Below are 26,830 nucleotides of genomic sequence, written 5' to 3' on the forward strand. Positions count from 1 at the left end.
TGTTGCCACGACGATGAAAAATTGAAATGGCCTACATTGACCTCTTGTTATGTCTACGGCCATATCACGTTGACTATACCGGTTCTCGTCCGATCACCGAAGTCAAGCAACGTAGAGCGCAGTCAGTACTTGGATGGGTGACCCCCTGGGAATACTGGGTGCCGTAGGCTTTTATTTTCCTAATTGATAACACTATGTTGCCACGACGATGAAAAATTGAAATGGCCTACATTGACCTCTTGTTATGTCTACGGCCATATCACGTTGACTATACCGGTTCTCGTCCGATCACCGAAGTCAAGCAACGTAGAGCGCAGTCAGTAGTTGGATGGGTGACCGCCTGGGAATACTGGGTGCCGTAGGCTTTTATTTTCCTAATTGATAACACTATGTTGCCACGACGATGAGAAATTGAAATGGCCTACATTGACCTCTTGTCACAAGGAAAGCGATTTGAAAATCCAATATATTTATAAATAACTACTTTGTTTTTATGTATTAGAATTTTATACATATATATGTAAAATATAGATTAACATAATATATATTAAATCCATTCATGTATAATATATATATTAAATCAACTCATCATAACCTACCACACAAGTAGTCTGCATTTCACCTCTTGTTATGTCTACGGCCACATCACGTTGACGATACCGGTTCTCGTCCGATCACCGAAGTCAAGCAACGTAGAGCGCAGTCAGTACTGGGTGCCGTAGGCTTTTATTTTCCCAATTGATAACACTATGTTGCCACGACGATGAGAAATTGAAATGGCCTACATTGTCTTGCCACAAGGAAAGCGATTTGAAAATCCAATATATTTATAAATAACTACTTTGTTTTTATGTATTAGAATTTTATACATATATATGTAAAATATAGATTAACATAATATATATTAAATCCATTCATGTATAATATATATATTAAATCAACTCATCATAACCTACCACACAAGTAGTCTGCATTTCACCTCTTGTAATGTCTACGGCCACATCACGTTGACGATACCGGTGCTCGTCCGATCACCGAAGTCAAGCAACGTAGAGCGCAGTCAGTACTTGGATGGGTGACCGCCTGGGAATACTGGGTGCCGTAGGCTTTTATTTTCCTAATTGATAACACTATGTTGCCACGACGATGAGAAATTGAAATGGCCTACATTGACCTCTTGTTATGTCTACGGCCATATCACGTTGACGATACCGGTTCTCGTCCGATCACCGAAGTCAAGCAACGTAGAGCGCAGTCAGAGCTGGGTGCCGTAGGCTTTTATTTTCCCAATTGATAACACTATGTTGCCACGACGATGAGAAAGTGAAATGGCCTACATTGACCTCTTGTTATGTCTACGGCCATATCACGTTGACTATACCGGTTCTCGTCCGATTACCGAAGTCAAGCAACGTAGAGCGCAGTCAGTACTTGGATGGGTGACCGCCTGGGAATACTGGGTGCCGTAGGCCTTTCTTTTTCTAATTAGAACACTGTCTTGCCACAAGGAAAGCGATTTGAAAATCCAATATATTAATAAATAACTCGATTGTTTTTATATATTAGAATTTAATACATATATATGTGAAATATAGATTAACTTAATATATATTAAATACATTCATGTATAATATATACATTAAATCCACTCATCATAACCTACCAAACAACTAGCCTGCATTTCACCTCTTGTAATGTCTACGGCCACATCACGTTCAATATACCGGTTCTCGTCCGATCAGGTAAGTCAAGCAACGTAGAGCGCAGTCAGTACTAAGGTGGGTGACCGCCTGGGAATACTGGGTGCCGTAGGCTTTTATTTTCACAATTGATAACACTATGTTGCCACGACGATGAGAAATTGAAATGGCCTCCATTGACCTCTTCTTATGTCTACGGCCATATCACGTTGACTATACCGGTTCTCGTCCGATCACCGAAGTCAAGCAACGTAGAGCGCAGTCAGTACTTGGATGGGTGACCGCCTGGGAATACTGGGTGCCGTAGGCTTTTATTTTCCTAATTGATAACACTATGTTGCCACGACGATGAGAAATTGAAATGGCCTACATTGACCTCTTGTTATGTCTACGGCCATATCACGTTGACGATACCGGTTCTCGTCCGATCACCGAAGTCAAGCAACGTAGAGCGCAGTCAGTACTGGGTGCCGTAGGCTTTTATTTTCCCAATTGATAACACTATGTTGCCACGACGATGAGAAAGTGAAATGGCCTACATTGACCTCTTGTTATGTCTACGGCCATATCACGTTGACTATACCGGTTCTCGTCCGATCACCGAAGTCAAGCAACGTAGAGCGCAGTCAGTACTTGGATGGGTGACCGCCTGGGAATACTGGGTGCCGTAGGCCTTTCTTTTTCTAATTAGAACACTGTCTTGCCACAAGGAAAGCGATTTGAAAATCGAATATATTAATAAATAACTCGATTGTTTTTATATATTAGAATTTAATACATATATATGTGAAATATAGATTAACTTAATATATATTAAATACATTCATGTATAATATATACATTAAATCCACTCATCATAACCTACCAAACAACTAGCCTGCATTTCACCTCTTGTAATGTCTACGGCCACATCTCACGTTCAATATACCGGTTCTCGTCCGATCAGGTAAGTCAAGTAACGTAGAGCGCAGTCAGTACTAAGGTGGGTGACCGCCTGGGAATACTGGGTGCCGTAGGCTTTTATTTTCACAATTGATAACACTATGTTGCCACGACGATGAGAAATTGAAATGGCCTCCATTGACCTCTTCTTATGTCTACGGCCATATCACGTTGACTATACCGGTTCTCGTTCGATCACCGAAGTCAAGCAACGTAGAGCGCAGTCAGTACTTGGATGGGTGACCGCCTGGGAATACTGGGTGCCGTAGGCTTTTACTTTCCTAATTGATAACACTATGTTGCCACGACGATGAGAAAGTGAAATGGCCTACATTGACCTCTTATGTAAACGGCCATATCACGTTGACTATACCGGTTCTCGTCCGATCACCGAAGTCAAGCAACGTAGAGCGCAGTCAGTACTTGGATGGGTGACCGCCTGGGAATACTGGGTGCCGTAGGCCTTCCTTTTCCTAATTAGAACACTGTCTTGCCACAAGGAAAGCGATTTGAAAATCGAATATATTAATAAATAACTCGATTGTTTTTATATATTAGAATTTAATACATATATATGTGAAATATAGATTAACTTAATATATATTAAATACATTCATGTATAATATATACATTAAATCCACTCATCATAACCTACCAAACAACTAGCCTGCATTTCACCTCTTGTAATGTCTACGGCCACATCACGTTCAATATACCGGTTCTCGTCCGATCACCGAAGTCAAGCAACGTAGAGCGCAGTCAGTACTAAGGTGGGTGACCGCCTGGGAATACTGGGTGCCGTAGGCTTTTATTTTCCTAATTGATAACACTATAATGCCACGACGATGAAAAATTGAAATGGCCTACATTGACCTCTTGTTATGTCTACGGCCATATCACGTTGACTATACCGGTTCTCGTCCGATCACCGAAGTCAAGCAACGAAGAGCGCAGTCAGTACTTGGATGGATGACCGCCTGGGAATACTGGGTGTCGTAGGCTTTTATTTTCCTAATTGATAACACTATGTTGCCACGACGATGAGAAATTGAAATGGCCTACATTGACCTCTTGTTATGTCTACGGCCATATCACGTTGACTATACCGGTTCTCGTCCGATCACCGAAGTCAAGCAACGTAGAGCGCAGTCAGTACTTGGATGGGTGACCCCCTGGGAATACTGGGTGCCGTAGGCTTTTATTTTCCTAATTGATAACACTATGTTGCCACGACGATGAAAAATTGAAATGGCCTACATTGACCTCTTGTTATGTCTACGGCCATATCACGTTGACTATACCGGTTCTCGTCCGATCACCGAAGTCAAGCAACGAAGAGCGCAGTCAGTACTTGGATGGATGACCGCCTGGGAATACTGGGTGTCGTAGGCTTTTATTTTCCTAATTGATAACACTATGTTGCCACGACGATGAGGAATTGAAATGGCCTACATTGACCTCTTGTTATGTCTACGGCCATATCACGTTGACTATACCGGTTCTCGTCCGATCACCGAAGTCAAGCAACGTAGAGCGCAGTCAGTACTTGGATGGGTGACCCCCTGGGAATACTGGGTGCCGTAGGCTTTTATTTTCCTAATTGATAACACTATGTTGCCACGACGATGAAAAATTGAAATGGCCTACATTGACCTCTTGTTATGTCTACGGCCATATCACGTTGACTATACCGGTTCTCGTCCGATCACCGAAGTCAAGCAACGTAGAGCGCAGTCAGTAGTTGGATGGGTGACCGCCTGGGAATACTGGGTGCCGTAGGCTTTTATTTTCCTAATTGATAACACTATGTTGCCACGACGATGAGAAATTGAAATGGCCTACATTGACCTCTTGTCACAAGGAAAGCGATTTGAAAATCCAATATATTTATAAATAACTACTTTGTTTTTATGTATTAGAATTTTATACATATATATGTAAAATATAGATTAACATAATATATATTAAATCCATTCATGTATAATATATATATTAAATCAACTCATCATAACCTACCACACAAGTAGTCTGCATTTCACCTCTTGTTATGTCTACGGCCACATCACGTTGACGATACCGGTTCTCGTCCGATCACCGAAGTCAAGCAACGTAGAGCGCAGTCAGTACTTGGATGGGTGACCGCCTGGGAATACTGGGTGCCGTAGGCCTTTCTTTTTCTAATTAGAACACTGTCTTGCCACAAGGAAAGCGATTTGAAAATCGAATATATTAATAAATAACTCGATTGTTTTTATATATTAGAATTTAATACATATATGTGAAATATAGATTAACTTAATATATATTAAATACATTCATGTATAATATATACATTAAATCCACTCATCATAACCTACCAAACAACTAGCCTGCATTTCACCTCTTGTAATGTCTACGGCCACATCTCACGTTCAATATACCGGTTCTCGTCCGATCAGGTAAGTCAAGTAACGTAGAGCGCAGTCAGTACTAAGGTGGGTGACCGCCTGGGAATACTGGGTGCCGTAGGCTTTTATTTTCACAATTGATAACACTATGTTGCCACGACGATGAGAAATTGAAATGGCCTCCATTGACCTCTTCTTATGTCTACGGCCATATCACGTTGACTATACCGGTTCTCGTTCGATCACCGAAGTCAAGCAACGTAGAGCGCAGTCAGTACTTGGATGGGTGACCGCCTGGGAATACTGGGTGCCGTAGGCTTTTACTTTCCTAATTGATAACACTATGTTGCCACGACGATGAGAAAGTGAAATGGCCTACATTGACCTCTTATGTAAACGGCCATATCACGTTGACTATACCGGTTCTCGTCCGATCACCGAAGTCAAGCAACGTAGAGCGCAGTCAGTACTTGGATGGGTGACCGCCTGGGAATACTGGGTGCCGTAGGCCTTCCTTTTCCTAATTAGAACACTGTCTTGCCACAAGGAAAGCGATTTGAAAATCGAATATATTAATAAATAACTCGATTGTTTTTATATATTAGAATTTAATACATATATATGTGAAATATAGATTAACTTAATATATATTAAATACATTCATGTATAATATATACATTAAATCCACTCATCATAACCTACCAAACAACTAGCCTGCATTTCACCTCTTGTAATGTCTACGGCCACATGACGTTCAATATACCGGTTCTCGTCCGATCACCGAAGTCAAGCAACGTAGAGCGCAGTCAGTACTAAGGTGGGTGACCGCCTGGGAATACTGGGTGCCGTAGGCTTTTATTTTCCTAATTGATAACACTATAATGCCACGACGATGAAAAATTGAAATGGCCTACATTGACCTCTTGTTATGTCTACGGCCATATCACGTTGACTATACCGGTTCTCGTCCGATCACCGAAGTCAAGCAACGAAGAGCGCAGTCAGTACTTGGATGGATGACCGCCTGGGAATACTGGGTGTCGTAGGCTTTTATTTTCCTAATTGATAACACTATGTTGCCACGACGATGAGAAATTGAAATGGCCTACATTGACCTCTTGTTATGTGTACGGCCATATCACGTTGACTATACCGGTTCTCGTCCGATCACCGAAGTCAAGCAACGTAGAGCGCAGTCAGTACTTGGATGGGTGACCCCCTGGGAATACTGGGTGCCGTAGGCTTTTATTTTCCTAATTGATAACACTATGTTGCCACGACGATGAAAAATTGAAATGGCCTACATTGACCTCTTGTTATGTCTACGGCCATATCACGTTGACTATACCGGTTCTCGTCCGATCACCGAAGTCAAGCAACGTAGAGCGCAGTCAGTACTTGGATGGGTGACCGCCTGGGAATACTGGGTGCCGTAGGCTTTTATTTTCCTAATTGATAACACTATGTTGCCACGACGATGAGAAATTGAAATGGCCTACATTGACCTCTTGTCACAAGGAAAGCGATTTGAAAATCCAATATATTTATAAATAACTACTTTGTTTTTATGTATTAGAATTTTATACATATATATGTAAAATATAGATTAACATAATGAATATTAAATCCATTCATGTATAATATATATATTAAATCAACTCATCATAACCTACCACACAAGTAGTCTGCATTTCACCTCTTGTTATGTCTACGGCCACATCACGTTGACGATACCGGTTCTCGTCCGATCACCGAAGTCAAGCAACGTAGAGCGCAGTCAGTACTGGGTGCCGTAGGCTTTTATTTTCCCAATTGATAACACTATGTTGCCACGACGATGAGAAATTGAAATGGCCTACATTGTCTTGCCACAAGGAAAGCGATTTGAAAATCCAATATATTTATAAATAACTACTTTGTTTTTATGTATTAGAATTTTATACATATATATGTAAAATATAGATTAACATTATATATATTAAATCCATTCATGTATAATATATATATTAAATCAACTCATCATAACCTACCACACAAGTAGTCTGCATTTCACCTCTTGTAATGTCTACGGCCACATCACGTTGACGATACCGGTGCTCGTCCGATCACCGAAGTCAAGCAACGTAGAGCGCAGTCAGTACTTGGATGGGTGACCGCCTGGGAATACTGGGTGCCGTAGGCTTTTATTTTCCTAATTGATAACACTATGTTGCCACGACGATGAGAAATTGAAATGGCCTACATTGACCTCTTGTTATGTCTACGGCCATATCACGTTGACGATACCGGTGCTCGTCCGATCACCGAAGTCAAGCAACGTAGAGCGCAGTCAGTGCTTGGATGGGTGACCGCCTGGGAATACTGGGTGCCGTAGGCTTTTATTTTCCTAATTGATAACACTATGTTGCCACGACGATGAGAAATTGAAATGGCCTACATTGACCTCTTGTTATGTCTACGGCCATATCACGTTGACGATACCGGTGCTCGTCCGATCACCGAAGTCAAGCAACGTAGAGCGCAGTCAGTACTTGGATGGGTGACCGCCTGGGAATACTGGGTGCCGTAGGCTTTTATTTTCCTAATTGATAACACTATGTTGCCACGACGATGAGAAATTGAAATGGCCTACATTGACCTCTTGTTATGTCTACGGCCATATCACGTTGACTATACCGTTTCTCGTCCGATCACCGAAGTCAAGCAACGTAGAGCGCAGTCAGTACTTGGATGGGTGACCGCCTGGGAATACTGGGTGCCGTAGGCCTTTCTTTTTCTAATTAGAACACTGTCTTGCCACAAGGAAAGCGATTTGAAAATCGAATATATTAATAAATAACTCGATTGTTTTTATATATTAGAATTTAATACATATATATGTGAAATATAGATTAACTTAATATATATTAAATACATTCATGTATAATATATACATTAAATCCACTCATCATAACCTACCAAACAACTAGCCTGCATTTCACCTCTTGTAATGTCTACGGCCACATGACGTTCAATATACCGGTTCTCGTCCGATCACCGAAGTCAAGCAACGTAGAGCGCAGTCAGTACTAAGGTGGGTGACCGCCTGGGAATACTGGGTGCCGTAGGCTTTTATTTTCCTAATTGATAACACTATGTTGCCACGACGATGAAAAATTGAAATGGCCTACATTGACCTCTTGTTATGTCTACGGCCATATCACGTTGACTATACCGGTTCTCGTCCGATCACCGAAGTCAAGCAACGAAGAGCGCAGTCAGTACTTGGATGGATGACCGCCTGGGAATACTGGGTGTCGTAGGCTTTTATTTTCCTAATTGATAACACTATGTTGCCACGACGATGAGAAATTGAAATGGCCTACATTGACCTCTTGTTATGTCTACGGCCATATCACGTTGACTATACCGGTTCTCGTCCGATCACCGAAGTCAAGCAACGTAGAGCGCAGTCAGTACTTGGATGGGTGACCCCCTGGGAATACTGGGTGCCGTAGGCTTTTATTTTCCTAATTGATAACACTATGTTGCCACGACGATGAAAAATTGAAATGGCCTACATTGACCTCTTGTTATGTCTACGGCCATATCACGTTGACTATACCGGTTCTCGTCCGATCACCGAAGTCAAGCAACGTAGAGCGCAGTCAGTACTTGGATGGGTGACCGCCTGGGAATACTGGGTGCCGTAGGCTTTTATTTTCCTAATTGATAACACTATGTTGCCACGACGATGAGAAATTGAAATGGCCTACATTGACCTCTTGTCACAAGGAAAGCGATTTGAAAATCCAATATATTTATAAATAACTACTTTGTTTTTATGTATTAGAATTTTATACATATATATGTAAAATATAGATTAACATAATATATATTAAATCCATTCATGTATAATATATATATTAAATCAACTCATCATAACCTACCACACAAGTAGTCTGCATTTCACCTCTTGTTATGTCTACGGCCACATCACGTTGACGATACCGGTTCTCGTCCGATCACCGAAGTCAAGCAACGTAGAGCGCAGTCAGTACTGGGTGCCGTAGGCTTTTATCTTCCCAATTGATAACACTATGTTGCCACGACGATGAGAAATTGAAATGGCCTACATTGTCTTGCCACAAGGAAAGCGATTTGAAAATCGAATATATTTATAAATAACTACTTTGTTTTTATGTATTAGAATTTTATACATATATATGTAAAATATAGATTAACATTATATATATTAAATCCATTCATGTATAATATATATATTAAATCAACTCATCATAACCTACCACACAAGTAGTCTGCATTTCACCTCTTGTAATGTCTACGGCCACATCACGTTGACGATACCGGTGCTCGTCCGATCACCGAAGTCAAGCAACGTAGAGCGCAGTCAGTACTTGGATGGGTGACCGCCTGGGAATACTGGGTGCCGTAGGCTTTTATTTTCCTAATTGATAACACTATGTTGCCACGACGATGAGAAATTGAAATGGCCTACATTGACCTCTTGTTATGTCTACGGCCATATCACGTTGACGATACCGGTTCTCGTCCGATCACCGAAGTCAAGCAACGTAGAGCGCAGTCAGTACTTGGATGGGTGACCGCCTGGGAATACTGGGTGCCGTAGGCTTTTATTTTCCTAATTGATAACACTATGTTGCCACGACGATGAGAAATTGAAATGGCCTACATTGACCTCTTGTTATGTCTACGGCCATATCACGTTGACGATACCGGTTCTCGTCCGATCACCGAAGTCAAGCAACGTAGAGCGCAGTCAGTACTGGGTGCCGTAGGCTTTTATTTTCCCAATTGATAACACTATGTTGCCACGACGATGAGAAAGTGAAATGGCCTACATTGACCTCTTGTTATGTCTACGGCCATATCACGTTGACTATACCGGTTCTCGTCCGATCACCGAAGTCAAGCAACGTAGAGCGCAGTCAGTACTTGGATGGGTGACCGCCTGGGAATACTGGGTGCCGTAGGCCTTTCTTTTTCTAATTAGAACACTGTCTTGCCACAAGGAAAGCGATTTGAAAATCGAATATATTAATAAATAACTCGATTGTTTTTATATATTAGAATTTAATACATATATATGTGAAATATAGATTAACTTAATATATATTAAATACATTCATGTATAATATATACATTAAATCCACTCATCATAACCTACCAAACAACTAGCCTGCATTTCACCTCTTGTAATGTCTACGGCCACATCTCACGTTCAATATACCGGTTCTCGTCCGATCAGGTAAGTCAAGTAACGTAGAGCGCAGTCAGTACTAAGGTGGGTGACCGCCTGGGAATACTGGGTGCCGTAGGCTTTTATTTTCACAATTGATAACACTATGTTGCCACGACGATGAGAAATTGAAATGGCCTCCATTGACCTCTTCTTATGTCTACGGCCATATCACGTTGACTATACCGGTTCTCGTTCGATCACCGAAGTCAAGCAACGTAGAGCGCAGTCAGTACTTGGATGGGTGACCGCCTGGGAATACTGGGTGCCGTAGGCTTTTACTTTCCTAATTGATAACACTATGTTGCCACGACGATGAGAAAGTGAAATGGCCTACATTGACCTCTTATGTAAACGGCCATATCACGTTGACTATACCGGTTCTCGTCCGATCACCGAAGTCAAGCAACGTAGAGCGCAGTCAGTACTTGGATGGGTGACCGCCTGGGAATACTGGGTGCCGTAGGCCTTCCTTTTCCTAATTAGAACACTGTCTTGCCACAAGGAAAGCGATTTGAAAATCGAATATATTAATAAATAACTCGATTGTTTTTATATATTAGAATTTAATACATATATATGTGAAATATAGATTAACTTAATATATATTAAATACATTCATGTATAATATATACATTAAATCCACTCATCATAACCTACCAAACAACTAGCCTGCATTTCACCTCTTGTAATGTCTACGGCCACATCACGTTCAATATACCGGTTCTCGTCCGATCACCGAAGTCAAGCAACGTAGAGCGCAGTCAGTACTAAGGTGGGTGACCGCCTGGGAATACTGGGTGCCGTAGGCTTTTATTTTCCTAATTGATAACACTATAATGCCACGACGATGAAAAATTGAAATGGCCTACATTGACCTCTTGTTATGTCTACGGCCATATCACGTTGACTATACCGGTTCTCGTCCGATCACCGAAGTCAAGCAACGAAGAGCGCAGTCAGTACTTGGATGGATGACCGCCTGGGAATACTGGGTGTCGTAGGCTTTTATTTTCCTAATTGATAACACTATGTTGCCACGACGATGAGAAATTGAAATGGCCTACATTGACCTCTTGTTATGTCTACGGCCATATCACGTTGACTATACCGGTTCTCGTCCGATCACCGAAGTCAAGCAACGTAGAGCGCAGTCAGTACTTGGATGGGTGACCCCCTGGGAATACTGGGTGCCGTAGGCTTTTATTTTCCTAATTGATAACACTATGTTGCCACGACGATGAAAAATTGAAATGGCCTACATTGACCTCTTGTTATGTCTACGGCCATATCACGTTGACTATACCGGTTCTCGTCCGATCACCGAAGTCAAGCAACGAAGAGCGCAGTCAGTACTTGGATGGATGACCGCCTGGGAATACTGGGTGTCGTAGGCTTTTATTTTCCTAATTGATAACACTATGTTGCCACGACGATGAGGAATTGAAATGGCCTACATTGACCTCTTGTTATGTCTACGGCCATATCACGTTGACTATACCGGTTCTCGTCCGATCACCGAAGTCAAGCAACGTAGAGCGCAGTCAGTACTTGGATGGGTGACCCCCTGGGAATACTGGGTGCCGTAGGCTTTTATTTTCCTAATTGATAACACTATGTTGCCACGACGATGAAAAATTGAAATGGCCTACATTGACCTCTTGTTATGTCTACGGCCATATCACGTTGACTATACCGGTTCTCGTCCGATCACCGAAGTCAAGCAACGTAGAGCGCAGTCAGTAGTTGGATGGGTGACCGCCTGGGAATACTGGGTGCCGTAGGCTTTTATTTTCCTAATTGATAACACTATGTTGCCACGACGATGAGAAATTGAAATGGCCTACATTGACCTCTTGTCACAAGGAAAGCGATTTGAAAATCCAATATATTTATAAATAACTACTTTGTTTTTATGTATTAGGTTTTTATACATATATATGTAAAATATAGATTAACATAATATATATTAAATCCATTCATGTATAATATATATATTAAATCAACTCATCATAACCTACCACACAAGTAGTCTGCATTTCACCTCTTGTTATGTCTACGGCCACATCACGTTGACGATACCGGTTCTCGTCCGATCACCGAAGTCAAGCAACGTAGAGCGCAGTCAGTACTTGGATGGGTGACCGCCTGGGAATACTGGGTGCCGTAGGCCTTTCTTTTTCTAATTAGAACACTGTCTTGCCACAAGGAAAGCGATTTGAAAATCGAATATATTAATAAATAACTCGATTGTTTTTATATATTAGAATTTAATACATATATATGTGAAATATAGATTAACTTAATATATATTAAATACATTCATGTATAATATATACATTAAATCCACTCATCATAACCTACCAAACAACTAGCCTGCATTTCACCTCTTGTAATGTCTACGGCCACATCTCACGTTCAATATACCGGTTCTCGTCCGATCAGGTAAGTCAAGTAACGTAGAGCGCAGTCAGTACTAAGGTGGGTGACCGCCTGGGAATACTGGGTGCCGTAGGCTTTTATTTTCACAATTGATAACACTATGTTGCCACGACGATGAGAAATTGAAATGGCCTCCATTGACCTCTTCTTATGTCTACGGCCATATCACGTTGACTATACCGGTTCTCGTTCGATCACCGAAGTCAAGCAACGTAGAGCGCAGTCAGTACTTGGATGGGTGACCGCCTGGGAATACTGGGTGCCGTAGGCTTTTACTTTCCTAATTGATAACACTATGTTGCCACGACGATGAGAAAGTGAAATGGCCTACATTGACCTCTTATGTAAACGGCCATATCACGTTGACTATACCGGTTCTCGTCCGATCACCGAAGTCAAGCAACGTAGAGCGCAGTCAGTAGTTGGATGGGTGACCGCCTGGGAATACTGGGTGCCGTAGGCTTTTATTTTCCTAATTGATAACACTATGTTGCCACGACGATGAGAAATTGAAATGGCCTACATTGACCTCTTGTCACAAGGAAAGCGATTTGAAAATCCAATATATTTATAAATAACTACTTTGTTTTTATGTATTAGGTTTTTATACATATATATGTAAAATATAGATTAACATAATATATATTAAATCCATTCATGTATAATATATATATTAAATCAACTCATCATAACCTACCACACAAGTAGTCTGCATTTCACCTCTTGTTATGTCTACGGCCACATCACGTTGACGATACCGGTTCTCGTCCGATCACCGAAGTCAAGCAACGTAGAGCGCAGTCAGTACTTGGATGGGTGACCGCCTGGGAATACTGGGTGCCGTAGGCCTTTCTTTTTCTAATTAGAACACTGTCTTGCCACAAGGAAAGCGATTTGAAAATCGAATATATTAATAAATAACTCGATTGTTTTTATATATTAGAATTTAATACATATATATGTGAAATATAGATTAACTTAATATATATTAAATACATTCATGTATAATATATACATTAAATCCACTCATCATAACCTACCAAACAACTAGCCTGCATTTCACCTCTTGTAATGTCTACGGCCACATCTCACGTTCAATATACCGGTTCTCGTCCGATCAGGTAAGTCAAGTAACGTAGAGCGCAGTCAGTACTAAGGTGGGTGACCGCCTGGGAATACTGGGTGCCGTAGGCTTTTATTTTCACAATTGATAACACTATGTTGCCACGACGATGAGAAATTGAAATGGCCTCCATTGACCTCTTCTTATGTCTACGGCCATATCACGTTGACTATACCGGTTCTCGTTCGATCACCGAAGTCAAGCAACGTAGAGCGCAGTCAGTACTTGGATGGGTGACCGCCTGGGAATACTGGGTGCCGTAGGCTTTTACTTTCCTAATTGATAACACTATGTTGCCACGACGATGAGAAAGTGAAATGGCCTACATTGACCTCTTATGTAAACGGCCATATCACGTTGACTATACCGGTTCTCGTCCGATCACCGAAGTCAAGCAACGTAGAGCGCAGTCAGTACTTGGATGGGTGACCGCCTGGGAATACTGGGTGCCGTAGGCCTTCCTTTTCCTAATTAGAACACTGTCTTGCCACAAGGAAAGCGATTTGAAAATCGAATATATTAATAAATAACTCGATTGTTTTTATATATTAGAATTTAATACATATATATGTGAAATATAGATTAACTTAATATATATTAAATACATTCATGTATAATATATACATTAAATCCACTCATCATAACCTACCAAACAACTAGCCTGCATTTCACCTCTTGTAATGTCTACGGCCACATGACGTTCAATATACCGGTTCTCGTCCGATCACCGAAGTCAAGCAACGTAGAGCGCAGTCAGTACTAAGGTGGGTGACCGCCTGGGAATACTGGGTGCCGTAGGCTTTTATTTTCCTAATTGATAACACTATAATGCCACGACGATGAAAAATTGAAATGGCCTACATTGACCTCTTGTTATGTCTACGGCCATATCACGTTGACTATACCGGTTCTCGTCCGATCACCGAAGTCAAGCAACGAAGAGCGCAGTCAGTACTTGGATGGATGACCGCCTGGGAATACTGGGTGTCGTAGGCTTTTATTTTCACAATTGATAACACTATGTTGCCACGACGATGAGAAATTGAAATGGCCTACATTGACCTCTTGTTATGTGTACGGCCATATCACGTTGACTATACCGGTTCTCGTCCGATCACCGAAGTCAAGCAACGTAGAGCGCAGTCAGTACTTGGATGGGTGACCCCCTGGGAATACTGGGTGCCGAAGGCTTTTATTTTCCTAATTGATAACACTATGTTGCCACGACGATGAAAAATTGAAATGGCCTACATTGACCTCTTGTTATGTCTACGGCCATATCACGTTGACTATACCGGTTCTCGTCCGATCACCGAAGTCAAGCAACGTAGAGCGCAGTCAGTACTTGGATGGGTGACCGCCTGGGAATACTGGGTGCCGTAGGCTTTTATTTTCCTAATTGATAACACTATGTTGCCACGACGATGAGAAATTGAAATGGCCTACATTGACCTCTTGTCACAAGGAAAGCGATTTGAAAATCGAATATATTTATAAATAACTACTTTGTTTTTATGTATTAGAATTTTATACATATATATGTAAAATATAGATTAACATAATGAATATTAAATCCATTCATGTATAATATATATATTAAATCAACTCATCATAACCTACCACACAAGTAGTCTGCATTTCACCTCTTGTTATGTCTACGGCCACATCACGTTGACGATACCGGTTCTCGTCCGATCACCGAAGTCAAGCAACGTAGAGCGCAGTCAGTACTGGGTGCCGTAGGCTTTTATTTTCCCAATTGATAACACTATGTTGCCACGACGATGAGAAATTGAAATGGCCTACATTGTCTTGCCACAAGGAAAGCGATTTGAAAATCCAATATATTTATAAATAACTACTTTGTTTTTATGTATTAGAATTTTATACATATATATGTAAAATATAGATTAACATTATATATATTAAATCCATTCATGTATAATATATATATTAAATCAACTCATCATAACCTACCACACAAGTAGTCTGCATTTCACCTCTTGTAATGTCTACGGCCACATCACGTTGACGATACCGGTGCTCGTCCGATCACCGAAGTCAAGCAACGTAGAGCGCAGTCAGTACTTGGATGGGTGACCGCCTGGGAATACTGGGTGCCGTAGGCTTTTATTTTCCTAATTGATAACACTATGTTGCCACGACGATGAGAAATTGAAATGGCCTACATTGACCTCTTGTTATGTCTACGGCCATATCACGTTGACGATACCGGTGCTCGTCCGATCACCGAAGTCAAGCAACGTAGAGCGCAGTCAGTGCTTGGATGGGTGACCGCCTGGGAATACTGGGTGCCGTAGGCTTTTATTTTCCTAATTGATAACACTATGTTGCCACGACGATGAGAAATTGAAATGGCCTACATTGACCTCTTGTTATGTCTACGGCCATATCACGTTGACGATACCGGTGCTCGTCCGATCACCGAAGTCAAGCAACGTAGAGCGCAGTCAGTACTTGGATGGGTGACCGCCTGGGAATACTGGGTGCCGTAGGCTTTTATTTTCCTAATTGATAACACTATGTTGCCACGACGATGAGAAATTGAAATGGCCTACATTGACCTCTTGTTATGTCTACGGCCATATCACGTTGACTATACCGTTTCTCGTCCGATCACCGAAGTCAAGCAACGTAGAGCGCAGTCAGTACTTGGATGGGTGACCGCCTGGGAATACTGGGTGCCGTAGGCCTTTCTTTTTCTAATTAGAACACTGTCTTGCCACAAGGAAAGCGATTTGAAAATCGAATATATTAATAAATAACTCGATTGTTTTTATATATTAGAATTTAATACATATATATGTGAAATATAGATTAACTTAATATATATTAAATACATTCATGTATAATATATACATTAAATCCACTCATCATAACCTACCAAACAACTAGCCTGCATTTCACCTCTTGTAATGTCTACGGCCACATGACGTTCAATATACCGGTTCTCGTCCGATCACCGAAGTCAAGCAACGTAGAGCGCAGTCAGTACTAAGGTGGGTGACCGCCTGGGAATACTGGGTGCCGTAGGCTTTTATTTTCCTAATTGATAACACTATGTTGCCACGACGATGAAAAATTGAAATGGCCTACATTGACCTCTTGTTATGTCTACGGCCATATCACGTTGACTATACCGGTTCTCGTCCGATCACCGAAGTCAAGCAACGAAGAGCGCAGTCAGTACTTGGATGGATGACCGCCTGGGAATACTGGGTGTCGTAGGCTTTTATTTTCCTAATTGATAACACTATGTTGCCACGACGATGAGAAATTGAAATGGCCTACATTGACCTCTTGTTATGTCTACGGCCATATCACGTTGACTATACCGGTTCTCGTCCGATCACCGAAGTCAAGCAACGTAGAGCGCAGTCAGTACTTGGATGGGTGACCCCCTGGGAATACTGGGTGCCGTAGGCTTTTATTTTCCTAATTGATAACACTATGTTGCCACGACGATGAAAAATTGAAATGGCCTACATTGACCTCTTGTTATGTCTACGGCCATATCACGTTGACTATACCGGTTCTCGTCCGATCACCGAAGTCAAGCAACGTAGAGCGCAGTCAGTACTTGGATGGGTGACCGCCTGGGAATACTGGGTGCCGTAGGCTTTTATTTTCCTAATTGATAACACTATGTTGCCACGACGATGAGAAATTGAAATGGCCTACATTGACCTCTTGTCACAAGGAAAGCGATTTGAAAATCGAATATATTTATAAATAACTACTTTGTTTTTATGTATTAGAATTTTATACATATATATGTAAAATATAGATTAACATAATATATATTAAATCCATTCATGTATAATATATATATTAAATCAACTCATCATAACCTACCACACAAGTAGTCTGCATTTCACCTCTTGTTATGTCTACGGCCACATCACGTTGACGATACCGGTTCTCGTCCGATCACCGAAGTCAAGCAACGTAGAGCGCAGTCAGTACTGGGTGCCGTAGGCTTTTATCTTCCCAATTGATAACACTATGTTGCCACGACGATGAGAAATTGAAATGGCCTACATTGTCTTGCCACAAGGAAAGCGATTTGAAAATCGAATATATTTATAAATAACTACTTTGTTTTTATGTATTAGAATTTTATACATATATATGTAAAATATAGATTAACATTATATATATTAAATCCATTCATGTATAATATATATATTAAATCAACTCATCATAACCTACCACACAAGTAGTCTGCATTTCACCTCTTGTAATGTCTACGGCCACATCACGTTGACGATACCGGTGCTCGTCCGATCACCGAAGTCAAGCAACGTAGAGCGCAGTCAGTACTTGGATGGGTGACCGCCTGGGAATACTGGGTGCCGTAGGCTTTTATTTTCCTAATTGATAACACTATGTTGCCACGACGATGAGAAATTGAAATGGCCTACATTGACCTCTTGTTATGTCTACGGCCATATCACGTTGACGATACCGGTTCTCGTCCGATCACCGAAGTCAAGCAACGTAGAGCGCAGTCAGTACTTGGATGGGTGACCGCCTGGGAATACTGGGTGCCGTAGGCTTTTATTTTCCTAATTGATAACACTATGTTGCCACGACGATGAGAAATTGAAATGGCCTACATTGACCTCTTGTTATGTCTACGGCCATATCACGTTGACGATACCGGTTCTCGTCCGATCACCGAAGTCAAGCAACGTAGAGCGCAGTCAGTACTTGGATGGGTGACCGCCTGGGAATACTGGGTGCCGTAGGCTTTTATTTTCCTAATTGATAACACTATGTTGCCACGACGATGAGAAATTGAAATGGCCTACATTGACCTCTTGTTATGTCTACGGCCATATCACGTTGACTATACCGTTTCTCGTCCGATCACCGAAGTCAAGCAACGTAGAGCGCAGTCAGTACTTGGATGGGTGACCGCCTGGGAATACTGGGTGCCGTAGGCCTTTCTTTTTCTAATTAGAACACTGTCTTGCCACAAGGAAAGCGATTTGAAAATCGAATATATTAATAAATAACTCGATTGTTTTTATATATTAGAATTTAATACATATATATGTGAAATATAGATTAACTTAATATATATTAAATACATTCATGTATAATATATACATTAAATCCACTCATCATAACCTACCAAACAACTAGCCTGCATTTCACCTCTTGTAATGTCTACGGCCACATGACGTTCAATATACCGGTTCTCGTCCGATCACCGAAGTCAAGCAACGTAGAGCGCAGTCAGTACTAAGGTGGGTGACCGCCTGGGAATACTGGGTGCCGTAGGCTTTTATTTTCCTAATTGATAACACTATGTTGCCACGACGATGAAAAATTGAAATGGCCTACATTGACCTCTTGTTATGTCTACGGCCATATCACGTTGACTATACCGGTTCTCGTCCGATCACCGAAGTCAAGCAACGAAGAGCGCAGTCAGTACTTGGATGGATGACCGCCTGGGAATACTGGGTGTCGTAGGCTTTTATTTTCCTAATTGATAACACTATGTTGCCACGACGATGAGAAATTGAAATGGCCTACATTGACCTCTTGTTATGTCTACGGCCATATCACGTTGACTATACCGGTTCTCGTCCGATCACCGAAGTCAAGCAACGTAGAGCGCAGTCAGTACTTGGATGGGTGACCCCCTGGGAATACTGGGTGCCGTAGGCTTTTATTTTCCTAATTGATAACACTATGTTGCCACGACGATGAAAAATTGAAATGGCCTACATTGACCTCTTGTTATGTCTACGGCCATATCACGTTGACTATACCGGTTCTCGTCCGATCACCGAAGTCAAGCAACGTAGAGCGCAGTCAGTACTTGGATGGGTGACCGCCTGGGAATACTGGGTGCCGTAGGCTTTTATTTTCCTAATTGATAACACTATGTTGCCACGACGATGAGAAATTGAAATGGCCTACATTGACCTCTTGTCACAAGGAAAGCGATTTGAAAATCGAATATATTTATAAATAACTACTTTGTTTTTATGTATTAGAATTTTATACATATATATGTAAAATATAGATTAACATAATATATATTAAATCCATTCATGTATAATATATATATTAAATCAACTCATCATAACCTACCACACAAGTAGTCTGCATTTCACCTCTTGTTATGTCTACGGCCACATCACGTTGACGATACCGGTTCTCGTCCGATCACCGAAGTCAAGCAACGTAGAGCGCAGTCAGTACTGGGTGCCGTAGGCTTTTATCTTCCCAATTGATAACACTATGTTGCCACGACGATGAGAAATTGAAATGGCCTACATTGTCTTGCCACAAGGAAAGCGATTTGAAAATCGAATATATTTATAAATAACTACTTTGTTTTTATGTATTAGAATTTTATACATATATATGTAAAATATAGATTAACATTATATATATTAAATCCATTCATGTATAATATATATATTAAATCAACTCATCATAACCTACCACACAAGTAGTCTGCATTTCACCTCTTGTAATGTCTACGGCCACATCACGTTGACGATACCGGTGCTCGTCCGATCACCGAAGTCAAGCAACGTAGAGCGCAGTCAGTACTTGGATGGGTGACCGCCTGGGAATACTGGGTGCCGTAGGCTTTTATTTTCCTAATTGATAACACTATGTTGCCACGACGATGAGAAATTGAAATGGCCTACATTGACCTCTTGTTATGTCTACGGCCATATCACGTTGACGATACCGGTTCTCGTCCGATCACCGAAGTCAAGCAACGTAGAGCGCAGTCAGTACTTGGATGGGTGACCGCCTGGGAATACTGGGTGCCGTAGGCTTTTATTTTCCTAATTGATAACACTATGTTGCCACGACGATGAGAAATTGAAATGGCCTACATTGACCTCTTGTTATGTCTACGGCCATATCACGTTGACGATACCGGTTCTCGTCCGATCACCGAAGTCAAGCAACGTAGAGCGCAGTCAGTACTGGGTGCCGTAGGCTTTTATTTTCCCAATTGATAACACTATGTTGCCACGACGATGAGAAAGTGAAATGGCCTACATTGACCTCTTGTTATGTCTACGGCCATATCACGTTGACTATACCGGTTCTCGTCCGATCACCGAAGTCAAGCAACGTAGAGCGCAGTCAGTACTTGGATGGGTGACCGCCTGGGAATACTGGGTGCCGTAGGCCTTTCTTTTTCTAATTAGAACACTGTCTTGCCACAAGGAAAGCGATTTGAAAATCGAATATATTAATAAATAACTCGATTGTTTTTATATATTAGAATTTAATACATATATATGTGAAATATAGATTAACTTAATATATATTAAATACATTCATGTATAATATATACATTAAATCCACTCATCATAACCTACCAAACAACTAGCCTGCATTTCACCTCTTGTAATGTCTACGGCCACATCTCACGTTCAATATACCGGTTCTCGTCCGATCAGGTAAGTCAAGTAACGTAGAGCGCAGTCAGTACTAAGGTGGGTGACCGCCTGGGAATACTGGGTGCCGTAGGCTTTTATTTTCACAATTGATAACACTATGTTGCCACGACGATGAGAAATTGAAATGGCCTCCATTGACCTCTTCTTATGTCTACGGCCATATCACGTTGACTATACCGGTTCTCGTTCGATCACCGAAGTCAAGCAACGTAGAGCGCAGTCAGTACTTGGATGGGTGACCGCCTGGGAATACTGGGTGCCGTAGGCTTTTACTTTCCTAATTGATAACACTATGTTGCCACGACGATGAGAAAGTGAAATGGCCTACATTGACCTCTTATGTAAACGGCCATATCACGTTGACTATACCGGTTCTCGTCCGATCACCGAAGTCAAGCAACGTAGAGCGCAGTCAGTACTTGGATGGGTGACCGCCTGGGAATACTGGGTGCCGTAGGCCTTCCTTTTCCTAATTAGAACACTGTCTTGCCACAAGGAAAGCGATTTGAAAATCGAATATATTAATAAATAACTCGATTGTTTTTATATATTAGAATTTAATACATATATATGTGAAATATAGATGAACTTAATATATATTAAATACATTCATGTATAATATATACATTAAATCCACTCATCATAACCTACCAAACAACTAGCCTGCATTTCACCTCTTGTAATGTCTACGGCCACATCACGTTCAATATACCGGTTCTCGTCCGATCACCGAAGTCAAGCAACGTAGAGCGCAGTCAGTACTAAGGTGGGTGACCGCCTGGGAATACTGGGTGCCGTAGGCTTTTATTTTCCTAATTGATAACACTATAATGCCACGACGATGAAAAATTGAAATGGCCTACATTGACCTCTTGTTATGTCTACGGCCATATCACGTTGACTATACCGGTTCTCGTCCGATCACCGAAGTCAAGCAACGAAGAGCGCAGTCAGTACTTGGATGGATGACCGCCTGGGAATACTGGGTGTCGTAGGCTTTTATTTTCCTAATTGATAACACTATGTTGCCACGACGATGAGAAATTGAAATGGCCTACATTGACCTCTTGTTATGTCTACGGCCATATCACGTTGACTATACCGGTTCTCGTCCGATCACCGAAGTCAAGCAACGTAGAGCGCAGTCAGTACTTGGATGGGTGACCCCCTGGGAATACTGGGTGCCGTAGGCTTTTATTTTCCTAATTGATAACACTATGTTGCCACGACGATGAAAAATTGAAATGGCCTACATTGACCTCTTGTTATGTCTACGGCCATATCACGTTGACTATACCGGTTCTCGTCCGATCACCGAAGTCAAGCAACGAAGAGCGCAGTCAGTACTTGGATGGATGACCGCCTGGGAATACTGGGTGTCGTAGGCTTTTATTTTCCTAATTGATAACACTATGTTGCCACGACGATGAGGAATTGAAATGGCCTACATTGACCTCTTGTTATGTCTACGGCCATATCACGTTGACTATACCGGTTCTCGTCCGATCACCGAAGTCAAGCAACGTAGAGCGCAGTCAGTACTTGGATGGGTGACCCCCTGGGAATACTGGGTGCCGTAGGCTTTTATTTTCCTAATTGATAACACTATGTTGCCACGACGATGAAAAATTGAAATGGCCTACATTGACCTCTTGTTATGTCTACGGCCATATCACGTTGACTATACCGGTTCTCGTCCGATCACCGAAGTCAAGCAACGTAGAGCGCAGTCAGTAGTTGGATGGGTGACCGCCTGGGAATACTGGGTGCCGTAGGCTTTTATTTTCCTAATTGATAACACTATGTTGCCACGACGATGAGAAATTGAAATGGCCTACATTGACCTCTTGTCACAAGGAAAGCGATTTGAAAATCCAATATATTTATAAATAACTACTTTGTTTTTATGTATTAGAATTTTATACATATATATGTAAAATATAGATTAACATAATATATATTAAATCCATTCATGTATAATATATATATTAAATCAACTCATCATAACCTACCACACAAGTAGTCTGCATTTCACCTCTTGTTATGTCTACGGCCACATCACGTTGACGATACCGGTTCTCGTCCGATCACCGAAGTCAAGCAACGTAGAGCGCAGTCAGTACTTGGATGGGTGACCGCCTGGGAATACTGGGTGCCGTAGGCCTTTCTTTTTCTAATTAGAACACTGTCTTGCCACAAGGAAAGCGATTTGAAAATCCAATATATTAATAAATAACTCGATTGTTTTTATATATTAGAATTTAATACATATATATGTGAAATATAGATTAACTTAATATATATTAAATACATTCATGTATAATATATACATTAAATCCACTCATCATAACCTACCAAACAACTAGCCTGCATTTCACCTCTTGTAATGTCTACGGCCACATCTCACGTTCAATATACCGGTTCTCGTCCGATCAGGTAAGTCAAGTAACGTAGAGCGCAGTCAGTACTAAGGTGGGTGACCGCCTGGGAATACTGGGTGCCGTAGGCTTTTATTTTCACAATTGATAACACTATGTTGCCACGACGATGAGAAATTGAAATGGCCTCCATTGACCTCTTCTTATGTCTACGGCCATATCACGTTGACTATACCGGTTCTCGTTCGATCACCGAAGTCAAGCAACGTAGAGCGCAGTCAGTACTTGGATGGGTGACCGCCTGGGAATACTGGGTGCCGTAGGCTTTTACTTTCCTAATTGATAACACTATGTTGCCACGACGATGAGAAAGTGAAATGGCCTACATTGACCTCTTATGTAAACGGCCATATCACGTTGACTATACCGGTTCTCGTCCGATCACCGAAGTCAAGCAACGTAGAGCGCAGTCAGTACTTGGATGGGTGACCGCCTGGGAATACTGGGTGCCGTAGGCCTTCCTTTTCCTAATTAGAACACTGTCTTGCCACAAGGAAAGCGATTTGAAAATCGAATATATTAATAAATAACTCGATTGTTTTTATATATTAGAATTTAATACATATATATGTGAAATATAGATTAACTTAATATATATTAAATACATTCATGTATAATATATACATTAAATCCACTCATCATAACCTACCAAACAACTAGCCTGCATTTCACCTCTTGTAATGTCTACGGCCACATGACGTTCAATATACCGGTTCTCGTCCGATCACCGAAGTCAAGCAACGTAGAGCGCAGTCAGTACTAAGGTGGGTGACCGCCTGGGAATACTGGGTGCCGTAGGCTTTTATTTTCCTAATTGATAACACTATAATGCCACGACGATGAAAAATTGAAATGGCCTACATTGACCTCTTGTTATGTCTACGGCCATATCACGTTGACTATACCGGTTCTCGTCCGATCACCGAAGTCAAGCAACGAAGAGCGCAGTCAGTACTTGGATGGATGACCGCCTGGGAATACTGGGTGTCGTAGGCTTTTATTTTCCTAATTGATAACACTATGTTGCCACGACGATGAGAAATTGAAATGGCCTACATTGACCTCTTGTTATGTGTACGGCCATATCACGTTGACTATACCGGTTCTCGTCCGATCACCGAAGTCAAGCAACGTAGAGCGCAGTCAGTACTTGGATGGGTGACCCCCTGGGAATACTGGGTGCCGTAGGCTTTTATTTTCCTAATTGATAACACTATGTTGCCACGACGATGAAAAATTGAAATGGCCTACATTGACCTCTTGTTATGTCTACGGCCATATCACGTTGACTATACCGGTTCTCGTCCGATCACCGAAGTCAAGCAACGTAGAGCGCAGTCAGTACTTGGATGGGTGACCGCCTGGGAATACTGGGTGCCGTAGGCTTTTATTTTCCTAATTGATAACACTATGTTGCCACGACGATGAGAAATTGAAATGGCCTACATTGACCTCTTGTCACAAGGAAAGCGATTTGAAAATCCAATATATTTATAAATAACTACTTTGTTTTTATGTATTAGAATTTTATTCATATATATGTAAAATATAGATTAACATAATGAATATTAAATCCATTCATGTATAATATATATATTAAATCAACTCATCATAACCTACCACACAAGTAGTCTGCATTTCACCTCTTGTTATGTCTACGGCCACATCACGTTGACGATACCGGTTCTCGTCCGATCACCGAAGTCAAGCAACGTAGAGCGCAGTCAGTACTGGGTGCCGTAGGCTTTTATTTTCCCAATTGATAACACTATGTTGCCACGACGATGAGAAATTGAAATGGCCTACATTGTCTTGCCACAAGGAAAGCGATTTGAAAATCGAATATATTTATAAATAACTACTTTGTTTTTATGTATTAGAATTTTATACATATATATGTAAAATATAGATTAACATTATATATATTAAATCCATTCATGTATAATATATATATTAAATCAACTCATCATAACCTACCACACAAGTAGTCTGCATTTCACCTCTTGTAATGTCTACGGCCACATCACGTTGACGATACCGGTGCTCGTCCGATCACCGAAGTCAAGCAACGTAGAGCGCAGTCAGTACTTGGATGGGTGACCGCCTGGGAATACTGGGTGCCGTAGGCTTTTATTTTCCTAATTGATAACACTATGTTGCCACGACGATGAGAAATTGAAATGGCCTACATCGACCTCTTGTTATGTCTACGGCCATATCACGTTGACGATACCGGTGCTCGTCCGATCACCGAAGTCAAGCAACGTAGAGCGCAGTCAGTGCTTGGATGGGTGACCGCCTGGGAATACTGGGTGCCGTAGGCTTTTATTTTCCTAATTGATAACACTATGTTGCCACGACGATGAGAAATTGAAATGGCCTACATTGACCTCTTGTTATGTCTACGGCCATATCACGTTGACGATACCGGTGCTCGTCCGATCACCGAAGTCAAGCAACGTAGAGCGCAGTCAGTACTTGGATGGGTGACCGCCTGGGAATACTGGGTGCCGTAGGCTTTTATTTTCCTAATTGATAACACTATGTTGCCACGACGATGAGAAATTGAAATGGCCTACATTGACCTCTTGTTATGTCTACGGCCATATCACGTTGACTATACCGTTTCTCGTCCGATCACCGAAGTCAAGCAACGTAGAGCGCAGTCAGTACTTGGATGGGTGACCGCCTGGGAATACTGGGTGCCGTAGGCCTTTCTTTTTCTAATTAGAACACTGTCTTGCCACAAGGAAAGCGATTTGAAAATCCAATATATTAATAAATAACTCGATTGTTTTTATATATTAGAATTTAATACATATATATGTGAAATATAGATTAACTTAATATATATTAAATACATTCATGTATAATATATACATTAAATCCACTCATCATAACCTACCAAACAACTAGCCTGCATTTCACCTCTTGTAATGTCTACGGCCACATGACGTTCAATATACCGGTTCTCGTCCGATCACCGAAGTCAAGCAACGTAGAGCGCAGTCAGTACTAAGGTGGGTGACCGCCTGGGAATACTGGGTGCCGTAGGCTTTTATTTTC

General features: G+C 41.4%; 48 non-coding genes and 42 pseudogenes across 48 annotated transcripts; all 90 read left to right on the forward strand.

Annotated features, from left to right (window-relative positions):
• The first annotated feature begins 51 nt into the window (after nt 1-51).
• LOC139955031 (5S ribosomal RNA) lies at nt 52-170 on the forward strand. Its single transcript, XR_011788285.1, has one exon. It is a non-coding gene; the product is annotated as a 5S ribosomal RNA (ribosomal RNA).
• Nucleotides 171-246: 76 nt separating this feature from the next.
• LOC139955592 (5S ribosomal RNA) lies at nt 247-365 on the forward strand. The gene has a single exon (XR_011788828.1). It is a non-coding gene; the product is annotated as a 5S ribosomal RNA (ribosomal RNA).
• A 624-nt stretch (nt 366-989) lies between these two features.
• Nucleotides 990-1,108, forward strand: LOC139956889 (5S ribosomal RNA; annotated as a pseudogene).
• A 245-nt stretch (nt 1,109-1,353) lies between these two features.
• Nucleotides 1,354-1,472, forward strand: LOC139955575 (5S ribosomal RNA). Its single transcript, XR_011788812.1, has one exon. It is a non-coding gene; the product is annotated as a 5S ribosomal RNA (ribosomal RNA).
• Nucleotides 1,473-1,696: 224 nt separating this feature from the next.
• On the forward strand, nt 1,697-1,815 carry LOC139957570 (5S ribosomal RNA; annotated as a pseudogene).
• Nucleotides 1,816-1,891: 76 nt separating this feature from the next.
• Nucleotides 1,892-2,010, forward strand: LOC139957450 (5S ribosomal RNA). The gene has a single exon (XR_011789486.1). It is a non-coding gene; the product is annotated as a 5S ribosomal RNA (ribosomal RNA).
• A 245-nt stretch (nt 2,011-2,255) lies between these two features.
• LOC139955510 (5S ribosomal RNA) lies at nt 2,256-2,374 on the forward strand. Its single transcript, XR_011788748.1, has one exon. It is a non-coding gene; the product is annotated as a 5S ribosomal RNA (ribosomal RNA).
• Nucleotides 2,375-2,795: 421 nt separating this feature from the next.
• On the forward strand, nt 2,796-2,914 carry LOC139955074 (5S ribosomal RNA). The gene has a single exon (XR_011788325.1). It is a non-coding gene; the product is annotated as a 5S ribosomal RNA (ribosomal RNA).
• Nucleotides 2,915-2,987: 73 nt separating this feature from the next.
• LOC139956064 (5S ribosomal RNA) lies at nt 2,988-3,106 on the forward strand. The gene has a single exon (XR_011789288.1). It is a non-coding gene; the product is annotated as a 5S ribosomal RNA (ribosomal RNA).
• Nucleotides 3,107-3,330: 224 nt separating this feature from the next.
• Nucleotides 3,331-3,449, forward strand: LOC139956187 (5S ribosomal RNA; annotated as a pseudogene).
• Nucleotides 3,450-3,525: 76 nt separating this feature from the next.
• On the forward strand, nt 3,526-3,644 carry LOC139956716 (5S ribosomal RNA; annotated as a pseudogene).
• Nucleotides 3,645-3,720: 76 nt separating this feature from the next.
• Nucleotides 3,721-3,839, forward strand: LOC139955033 (5S ribosomal RNA). The gene has a single exon (XR_011788287.1). It is a non-coding gene; the product is annotated as a 5S ribosomal RNA (ribosomal RNA).
• A 76-nt stretch (nt 3,840-3,915) lies between these two features.
• Nucleotides 3,916-4,034, forward strand: LOC139956717 (5S ribosomal RNA; annotated as a pseudogene).
• Nucleotides 4,035-4,110: 76 nt separating this feature from the next.
• Nucleotides 4,111-4,229, forward strand: LOC139955034 (5S ribosomal RNA). The gene has a single exon (XR_011788288.1). It is a non-coding gene; the product is annotated as a 5S ribosomal RNA (ribosomal RNA).
• Nucleotides 4,230-4,305: 76 nt separating this feature from the next.
• Nucleotides 4,306-4,424, forward strand: LOC139955593 (5S ribosomal RNA). Its single transcript, XR_011788829.1, has one exon. It is a non-coding gene; the product is annotated as a 5S ribosomal RNA (ribosomal RNA).
• Nucleotides 4,425-4,691: 267 nt separating this feature from the next.
• On the forward strand, nt 4,692-4,810 carry LOC139955619 (5S ribosomal RNA). The gene has a single exon (XR_011788854.1). It is a non-coding gene; the product is annotated as a 5S ribosomal RNA (ribosomal RNA).
• A 419-nt stretch (nt 4,811-5,229) lies between these two features.
• Nucleotides 5,230-5,348, forward strand: LOC139955075 (5S ribosomal RNA). Its single transcript, XR_011788326.1, has one exon. It is a non-coding gene; the product is annotated as a 5S ribosomal RNA (ribosomal RNA).
• A 73-nt stretch (nt 5,349-5,421) lies between these two features.
• On the forward strand, nt 5,422-5,540 carry LOC139956066 (5S ribosomal RNA). The gene has a single exon (XR_011789290.1). It is a non-coding gene; the product is annotated as a 5S ribosomal RNA (ribosomal RNA).
• A 224-nt stretch (nt 5,541-5,764) lies between these two features.
• On the forward strand, nt 5,765-5,883 carry LOC139957086 (5S ribosomal RNA; annotated as a pseudogene).
• Nucleotides 5,884-5,959: 76 nt separating this feature from the next.
• Nucleotides 5,960-6,078, forward strand: LOC139956721 (5S ribosomal RNA; annotated as a pseudogene).
• Nucleotides 6,079-6,154: 76 nt separating this feature from the next.
• On the forward strand, nt 6,155-6,273 carry LOC139955860 (5S ribosomal RNA). The gene has a single exon (XR_011789086.1). It is a non-coding gene; the product is annotated as a 5S ribosomal RNA (ribosomal RNA).
• A 76-nt stretch (nt 6,274-6,349) lies between these two features.
• Nucleotides 6,350-6,468, forward strand: LOC139957461 (5S ribosomal RNA). Its single transcript, XR_011789488.1, has one exon. It is a non-coding gene; the product is annotated as a 5S ribosomal RNA (ribosomal RNA).
• A 624-nt stretch (nt 6,469-7,092) lies between these two features.
• On the forward strand, nt 7,093-7,211 carry LOC139956891 (5S ribosomal RNA; annotated as a pseudogene).
• A 76-nt stretch (nt 7,212-7,287) lies between these two features.
• Nucleotides 7,288-7,406, forward strand: LOC139957067 (5S ribosomal RNA; annotated as a pseudogene).
• A 76-nt stretch (nt 7,407-7,482) lies between these two features.
• Nucleotides 7,483-7,601, forward strand: LOC139956198 (5S ribosomal RNA; annotated as a pseudogene).
• Nucleotides 7,602-7,677: 76 nt separating this feature from the next.
• On the forward strand, nt 7,678-7,796 carry LOC139956528 (5S ribosomal RNA; annotated as a pseudogene).
• Nucleotides 7,797-8,020: 224 nt separating this feature from the next.
• On the forward strand, nt 8,021-8,139 carry LOC139957087 (5S ribosomal RNA; annotated as a pseudogene).
• Nucleotides 8,140-8,215: 76 nt separating this feature from the next.
• LOC139956722 (5S ribosomal RNA) lies at nt 8,216-8,334 on the forward strand (annotated as a pseudogene).
• A 76-nt stretch (nt 8,335-8,410) lies between these two features.
• LOC139955035 (5S ribosomal RNA) lies at nt 8,411-8,529 on the forward strand. The gene has a single exon (XR_011788289.1). It is a non-coding gene; the product is annotated as a 5S ribosomal RNA (ribosomal RNA).
• A 76-nt stretch (nt 8,530-8,605) lies between these two features.
• Nucleotides 8,606-8,724, forward strand: LOC139957473 (5S ribosomal RNA). Its single transcript, XR_011789489.1, has one exon. It is a non-coding gene; the product is annotated as a 5S ribosomal RNA (ribosomal RNA).
• A 624-nt stretch (nt 8,725-9,348) lies between these two features.
• LOC139956892 (5S ribosomal RNA) lies at nt 9,349-9,467 on the forward strand (annotated as a pseudogene).
• A 76-nt stretch (nt 9,468-9,543) lies between these two features.
• LOC139955119 (5S ribosomal RNA) lies at nt 9,544-9,662 on the forward strand. The gene has a single exon (XR_011788372.1). It is a non-coding gene; the product is annotated as a 5S ribosomal RNA (ribosomal RNA).
• Nucleotides 9,663-9,907: 245 nt separating this feature from the next.
• LOC139955521 (5S ribosomal RNA) lies at nt 9,908-10,026 on the forward strand. The gene has a single exon (XR_011788759.1). It is a non-coding gene; the product is annotated as a 5S ribosomal RNA (ribosomal RNA).
• A 421-nt stretch (nt 10,027-10,447) lies between these two features.
• Nucleotides 10,448-10,566, forward strand: LOC139955076 (5S ribosomal RNA). The gene has a single exon (XR_011788327.1). It is a non-coding gene; the product is annotated as a 5S ribosomal RNA (ribosomal RNA).
• Nucleotides 10,567-10,639: 73 nt separating this feature from the next.
• Nucleotides 10,640-10,758, forward strand: LOC139956067 (5S ribosomal RNA). Its single transcript, XR_011789291.1, has one exon. It is a non-coding gene; the product is annotated as a 5S ribosomal RNA (ribosomal RNA).
• Nucleotides 10,759-10,982: 224 nt separating this feature from the next.
• LOC139956188 (5S ribosomal RNA) lies at nt 10,983-11,101 on the forward strand (annotated as a pseudogene).
• A 76-nt stretch (nt 11,102-11,177) lies between these two features.
• Nucleotides 11,178-11,296, forward strand: LOC139956723 (5S ribosomal RNA; annotated as a pseudogene).
• A 76-nt stretch (nt 11,297-11,372) lies between these two features.
• LOC139955036 (5S ribosomal RNA) lies at nt 11,373-11,491 on the forward strand. Its single transcript, XR_011788290.1, has one exon. It is a non-coding gene; the product is annotated as a 5S ribosomal RNA (ribosomal RNA).
• A 76-nt stretch (nt 11,492-11,567) lies between these two features.
• On the forward strand, nt 11,568-11,686 carry LOC139956725 (5S ribosomal RNA; annotated as a pseudogene).
• Nucleotides 11,687-11,762: 76 nt separating this feature from the next.
• Nucleotides 11,763-11,881, forward strand: LOC139955037 (5S ribosomal RNA). Its single transcript, XR_011788291.1, has one exon. It is a non-coding gene; the product is annotated as a 5S ribosomal RNA (ribosomal RNA).
• Nucleotides 11,882-11,957: 76 nt separating this feature from the next.
• On the forward strand, nt 11,958-12,076 carry LOC139955594 (5S ribosomal RNA). Its single transcript, XR_011788830.1, has one exon. It is a non-coding gene; the product is annotated as a 5S ribosomal RNA (ribosomal RNA).
• Nucleotides 12,077-12,343: 267 nt separating this feature from the next.
• On the forward strand, nt 12,344-12,462 carry LOC139955620 (5S ribosomal RNA). The gene has a single exon (XR_011788855.1). It is a non-coding gene; the product is annotated as a 5S ribosomal RNA (ribosomal RNA).
• Nucleotides 12,463-12,883: 421 nt separating this feature from the next.
• Nucleotides 12,884-13,002, forward strand: LOC139955077 (5S ribosomal RNA). Its single transcript, XR_011788328.1, has one exon. It is a non-coding gene; the product is annotated as a 5S ribosomal RNA (ribosomal RNA).
• A 73-nt stretch (nt 13,003-13,075) lies between these two features.
• On the forward strand, nt 13,076-13,194 carry LOC139956948 (5S ribosomal RNA; annotated as a pseudogene).
• A 267-nt stretch (nt 13,195-13,461) lies between these two features.
• Nucleotides 13,462-13,580, forward strand: LOC139955622 (5S ribosomal RNA). Its single transcript, XR_011788856.1, has one exon. It is a non-coding gene; the product is annotated as a 5S ribosomal RNA (ribosomal RNA).
• Nucleotides 13,581-14,001: 421 nt separating this feature from the next.
• On the forward strand, nt 14,002-14,120 carry LOC139955078 (5S ribosomal RNA). Its single transcript, XR_011788329.1, has one exon. It is a non-coding gene; the product is annotated as a 5S ribosomal RNA (ribosomal RNA).
• Nucleotides 14,121-14,193: 73 nt separating this feature from the next.
• LOC139956068 (5S ribosomal RNA) lies at nt 14,194-14,312 on the forward strand. The gene has a single exon (XR_011789292.1). It is a non-coding gene; the product is annotated as a 5S ribosomal RNA (ribosomal RNA).
• Nucleotides 14,313-14,536: 224 nt separating this feature from the next.
• Nucleotides 14,537-14,655, forward strand: LOC139957088 (5S ribosomal RNA; annotated as a pseudogene).
• Nucleotides 14,656-14,731: 76 nt separating this feature from the next.
• LOC139956726 (5S ribosomal RNA) lies at nt 14,732-14,850 on the forward strand (annotated as a pseudogene).
• A 76-nt stretch (nt 14,851-14,926) lies between these two features.
• Nucleotides 14,927-15,045, forward strand: LOC139956902 (5S ribosomal RNA; annotated as a pseudogene).
• Nucleotides 15,046-15,121: 76 nt separating this feature from the next.
• Nucleotides 15,122-15,240, forward strand: LOC139957484 (5S ribosomal RNA). Its single transcript, XR_011789490.1, has one exon. It is a non-coding gene; the product is annotated as a 5S ribosomal RNA (ribosomal RNA).
• Nucleotides 15,241-15,864: 624 nt separating this feature from the next.
• Nucleotides 15,865-15,983, forward strand: LOC139956893 (5S ribosomal RNA; annotated as a pseudogene).
• A 76-nt stretch (nt 15,984-16,059) lies between these two features.
• LOC139957069 (5S ribosomal RNA) lies at nt 16,060-16,178 on the forward strand (annotated as a pseudogene).
• A 76-nt stretch (nt 16,179-16,254) lies between these two features.
• Nucleotides 16,255-16,373, forward strand: LOC139956199 (5S ribosomal RNA; annotated as a pseudogene).
• A 76-nt stretch (nt 16,374-16,449) lies between these two features.
• Nucleotides 16,450-16,568, forward strand: LOC139956529 (5S ribosomal RNA; annotated as a pseudogene).
• Nucleotides 16,569-16,792: 224 nt separating this feature from the next.
• LOC139957089 (5S ribosomal RNA) lies at nt 16,793-16,911 on the forward strand (annotated as a pseudogene).
• Nucleotides 16,912-16,987: 76 nt separating this feature from the next.
• LOC139956727 (5S ribosomal RNA) lies at nt 16,988-17,106 on the forward strand (annotated as a pseudogene).
• A 76-nt stretch (nt 17,107-17,182) lies between these two features.
• LOC139955038 (5S ribosomal RNA) lies at nt 17,183-17,301 on the forward strand. Its single transcript, XR_011788292.1, has one exon. It is a non-coding gene; the product is annotated as a 5S ribosomal RNA (ribosomal RNA).
• Nucleotides 17,302-17,377: 76 nt separating this feature from the next.
• On the forward strand, nt 17,378-17,496 carry LOC139957495 (5S ribosomal RNA). Its single transcript, XR_011789491.1, has one exon. It is a non-coding gene; the product is annotated as a 5S ribosomal RNA (ribosomal RNA).
• Nucleotides 17,497-18,120: 624 nt separating this feature from the next.
• Nucleotides 18,121-18,239, forward strand: LOC139956894 (5S ribosomal RNA; annotated as a pseudogene).
• A 76-nt stretch (nt 18,240-18,315) lies between these two features.
• Nucleotides 18,316-18,434, forward strand: LOC139955120 (5S ribosomal RNA). Its single transcript, XR_011788373.1, has one exon. It is a non-coding gene; the product is annotated as a 5S ribosomal RNA (ribosomal RNA).
• A 76-nt stretch (nt 18,435-18,510) lies between these two features.
• On the forward strand, nt 18,511-18,629 carry LOC139955121 (5S ribosomal RNA). Its single transcript, XR_011788374.1, has one exon. It is a non-coding gene; the product is annotated as a 5S ribosomal RNA (ribosomal RNA).
• Nucleotides 18,630-18,705: 76 nt separating this feature from the next.
• Nucleotides 18,706-18,824, forward strand: LOC139956531 (5S ribosomal RNA; annotated as a pseudogene).
• A 224-nt stretch (nt 18,825-19,048) lies between these two features.
• LOC139957091 (5S ribosomal RNA) lies at nt 19,049-19,167 on the forward strand (annotated as a pseudogene).
• A 76-nt stretch (nt 19,168-19,243) lies between these two features.
• Nucleotides 19,244-19,362, forward strand: LOC139956728 (5S ribosomal RNA; annotated as a pseudogene).
• A 76-nt stretch (nt 19,363-19,438) lies between these two features.
• On the forward strand, nt 19,439-19,557 carry LOC139955039 (5S ribosomal RNA). Its single transcript, XR_011788293.1, has one exon. It is a non-coding gene; the product is annotated as a 5S ribosomal RNA (ribosomal RNA).
• A 76-nt stretch (nt 19,558-19,633) lies between these two features.
• LOC139957508 (5S ribosomal RNA) lies at nt 19,634-19,752 on the forward strand. The gene has a single exon (XR_011789493.1). It is a non-coding gene; the product is annotated as a 5S ribosomal RNA (ribosomal RNA).
• A 624-nt stretch (nt 19,753-20,376) lies between these two features.
• Nucleotides 20,377-20,495, forward strand: LOC139956896 (5S ribosomal RNA; annotated as a pseudogene).
• Nucleotides 20,496-20,571: 76 nt separating this feature from the next.
• LOC139955122 (5S ribosomal RNA) lies at nt 20,572-20,690 on the forward strand. Its single transcript, XR_011788375.1, has one exon. It is a non-coding gene; the product is annotated as a 5S ribosomal RNA (ribosomal RNA).
• Nucleotides 20,691-20,935: 245 nt separating this feature from the next.
• Nucleotides 20,936-21,054, forward strand: LOC139955534 (5S ribosomal RNA). Its single transcript, XR_011788771.1, has one exon. It is a non-coding gene; the product is annotated as a 5S ribosomal RNA (ribosomal RNA).
• A 421-nt stretch (nt 21,055-21,475) lies between these two features.
• LOC139955079 (5S ribosomal RNA) lies at nt 21,476-21,594 on the forward strand. The gene has a single exon (XR_011788330.1). It is a non-coding gene; the product is annotated as a 5S ribosomal RNA (ribosomal RNA).
• Nucleotides 21,595-21,667: 73 nt separating this feature from the next.
• Nucleotides 21,668-21,786, forward strand: LOC139956069 (5S ribosomal RNA). The gene has a single exon (XR_011789293.1). It is a non-coding gene; the product is annotated as a 5S ribosomal RNA (ribosomal RNA).
• A 224-nt stretch (nt 21,787-22,010) lies between these two features.
• Nucleotides 22,011-22,129, forward strand: LOC139956189 (5S ribosomal RNA; annotated as a pseudogene).
• Nucleotides 22,130-22,205: 76 nt separating this feature from the next.
• On the forward strand, nt 22,206-22,324 carry LOC139956729 (5S ribosomal RNA; annotated as a pseudogene).
• A 76-nt stretch (nt 22,325-22,400) lies between these two features.
• LOC139955041 (5S ribosomal RNA) lies at nt 22,401-22,519 on the forward strand. Its single transcript, XR_011788294.1, has one exon. It is a non-coding gene; the product is annotated as a 5S ribosomal RNA (ribosomal RNA).
• Nucleotides 22,520-22,595: 76 nt separating this feature from the next.
• LOC139956730 (5S ribosomal RNA) lies at nt 22,596-22,714 on the forward strand (annotated as a pseudogene).
• Nucleotides 22,715-22,790: 76 nt separating this feature from the next.
• LOC139955042 (5S ribosomal RNA) lies at nt 22,791-22,909 on the forward strand. The gene has a single exon (XR_011788295.1). It is a non-coding gene; the product is annotated as a 5S ribosomal RNA (ribosomal RNA).
• A 76-nt stretch (nt 22,910-22,985) lies between these two features.
• LOC139955595 (5S ribosomal RNA) lies at nt 22,986-23,104 on the forward strand. The gene has a single exon (XR_011788831.1). It is a non-coding gene; the product is annotated as a 5S ribosomal RNA (ribosomal RNA).
• Nucleotides 23,105-23,371: 267 nt separating this feature from the next.
• LOC139955623 (5S ribosomal RNA) lies at nt 23,372-23,490 on the forward strand. The gene has a single exon (XR_011788857.1). It is a non-coding gene; the product is annotated as a 5S ribosomal RNA (ribosomal RNA).
• Nucleotides 23,491-23,911: 421 nt separating this feature from the next.
• Nucleotides 23,912-24,030, forward strand: LOC139955081 (5S ribosomal RNA). The gene has a single exon (XR_011788332.1). It is a non-coding gene; the product is annotated as a 5S ribosomal RNA (ribosomal RNA).
• Nucleotides 24,031-24,103: 73 nt separating this feature from the next.
• LOC139956070 (5S ribosomal RNA) lies at nt 24,104-24,222 on the forward strand. The gene has a single exon (XR_011789294.1). It is a non-coding gene; the product is annotated as a 5S ribosomal RNA (ribosomal RNA).
• Nucleotides 24,223-24,446: 224 nt separating this feature from the next.
• Nucleotides 24,447-24,565, forward strand: LOC139957092 (5S ribosomal RNA; annotated as a pseudogene).
• Nucleotides 24,566-24,641: 76 nt separating this feature from the next.
• Nucleotides 24,642-24,760, forward strand: LOC139956731 (5S ribosomal RNA; annotated as a pseudogene).
• Nucleotides 24,761-24,836: 76 nt separating this feature from the next.
• LOC139955861 (5S ribosomal RNA) lies at nt 24,837-24,955 on the forward strand. The gene has a single exon (XR_011789087.1). It is a non-coding gene; the product is annotated as a 5S ribosomal RNA (ribosomal RNA).
• A 76-nt stretch (nt 24,956-25,031) lies between these two features.
• Nucleotides 25,032-25,150, forward strand: LOC139957519 (5S ribosomal RNA). Its single transcript, XR_011789494.1, has one exon. It is a non-coding gene; the product is annotated as a 5S ribosomal RNA (ribosomal RNA).
• A 624-nt stretch (nt 25,151-25,774) lies between these two features.
• Nucleotides 25,775-25,893, forward strand: LOC139956897 (5S ribosomal RNA; annotated as a pseudogene).
• A 76-nt stretch (nt 25,894-25,969) lies between these two features.
• Nucleotides 25,970-26,088, forward strand: LOC139957070 (5S ribosomal RNA; annotated as a pseudogene).
• A 76-nt stretch (nt 26,089-26,164) lies between these two features.
• On the forward strand, nt 26,165-26,283 carry LOC139956200 (5S ribosomal RNA; annotated as a pseudogene).
• A 76-nt stretch (nt 26,284-26,359) lies between these two features.
• LOC139956532 (5S ribosomal RNA) lies at nt 26,360-26,478 on the forward strand (annotated as a pseudogene).
• Nucleotides 26,479-26,702: 224 nt separating this feature from the next.
• Nucleotides 26,703-26,821, forward strand: LOC139957093 (5S ribosomal RNA; annotated as a pseudogene).
• The last annotated feature ends 9 nt before the right edge of the window (nt 26,822-26,830 follow it).

The sequence above is a fragment of the Apostichopus japonicus genome, chromosome 17 (genome assembly GCF_037975245.1).
Source record: "Apostichopus japonicus isolate 1M-3 chromosome 17, ASM3797524v1, whole genome shotgun sequence".
NCBI lineage: Eukaryota > Metazoa > Echinodermata > Holothuroidea > Aspidochirotida > Stichopodidae > Apostichopus > Apostichopus japonicus.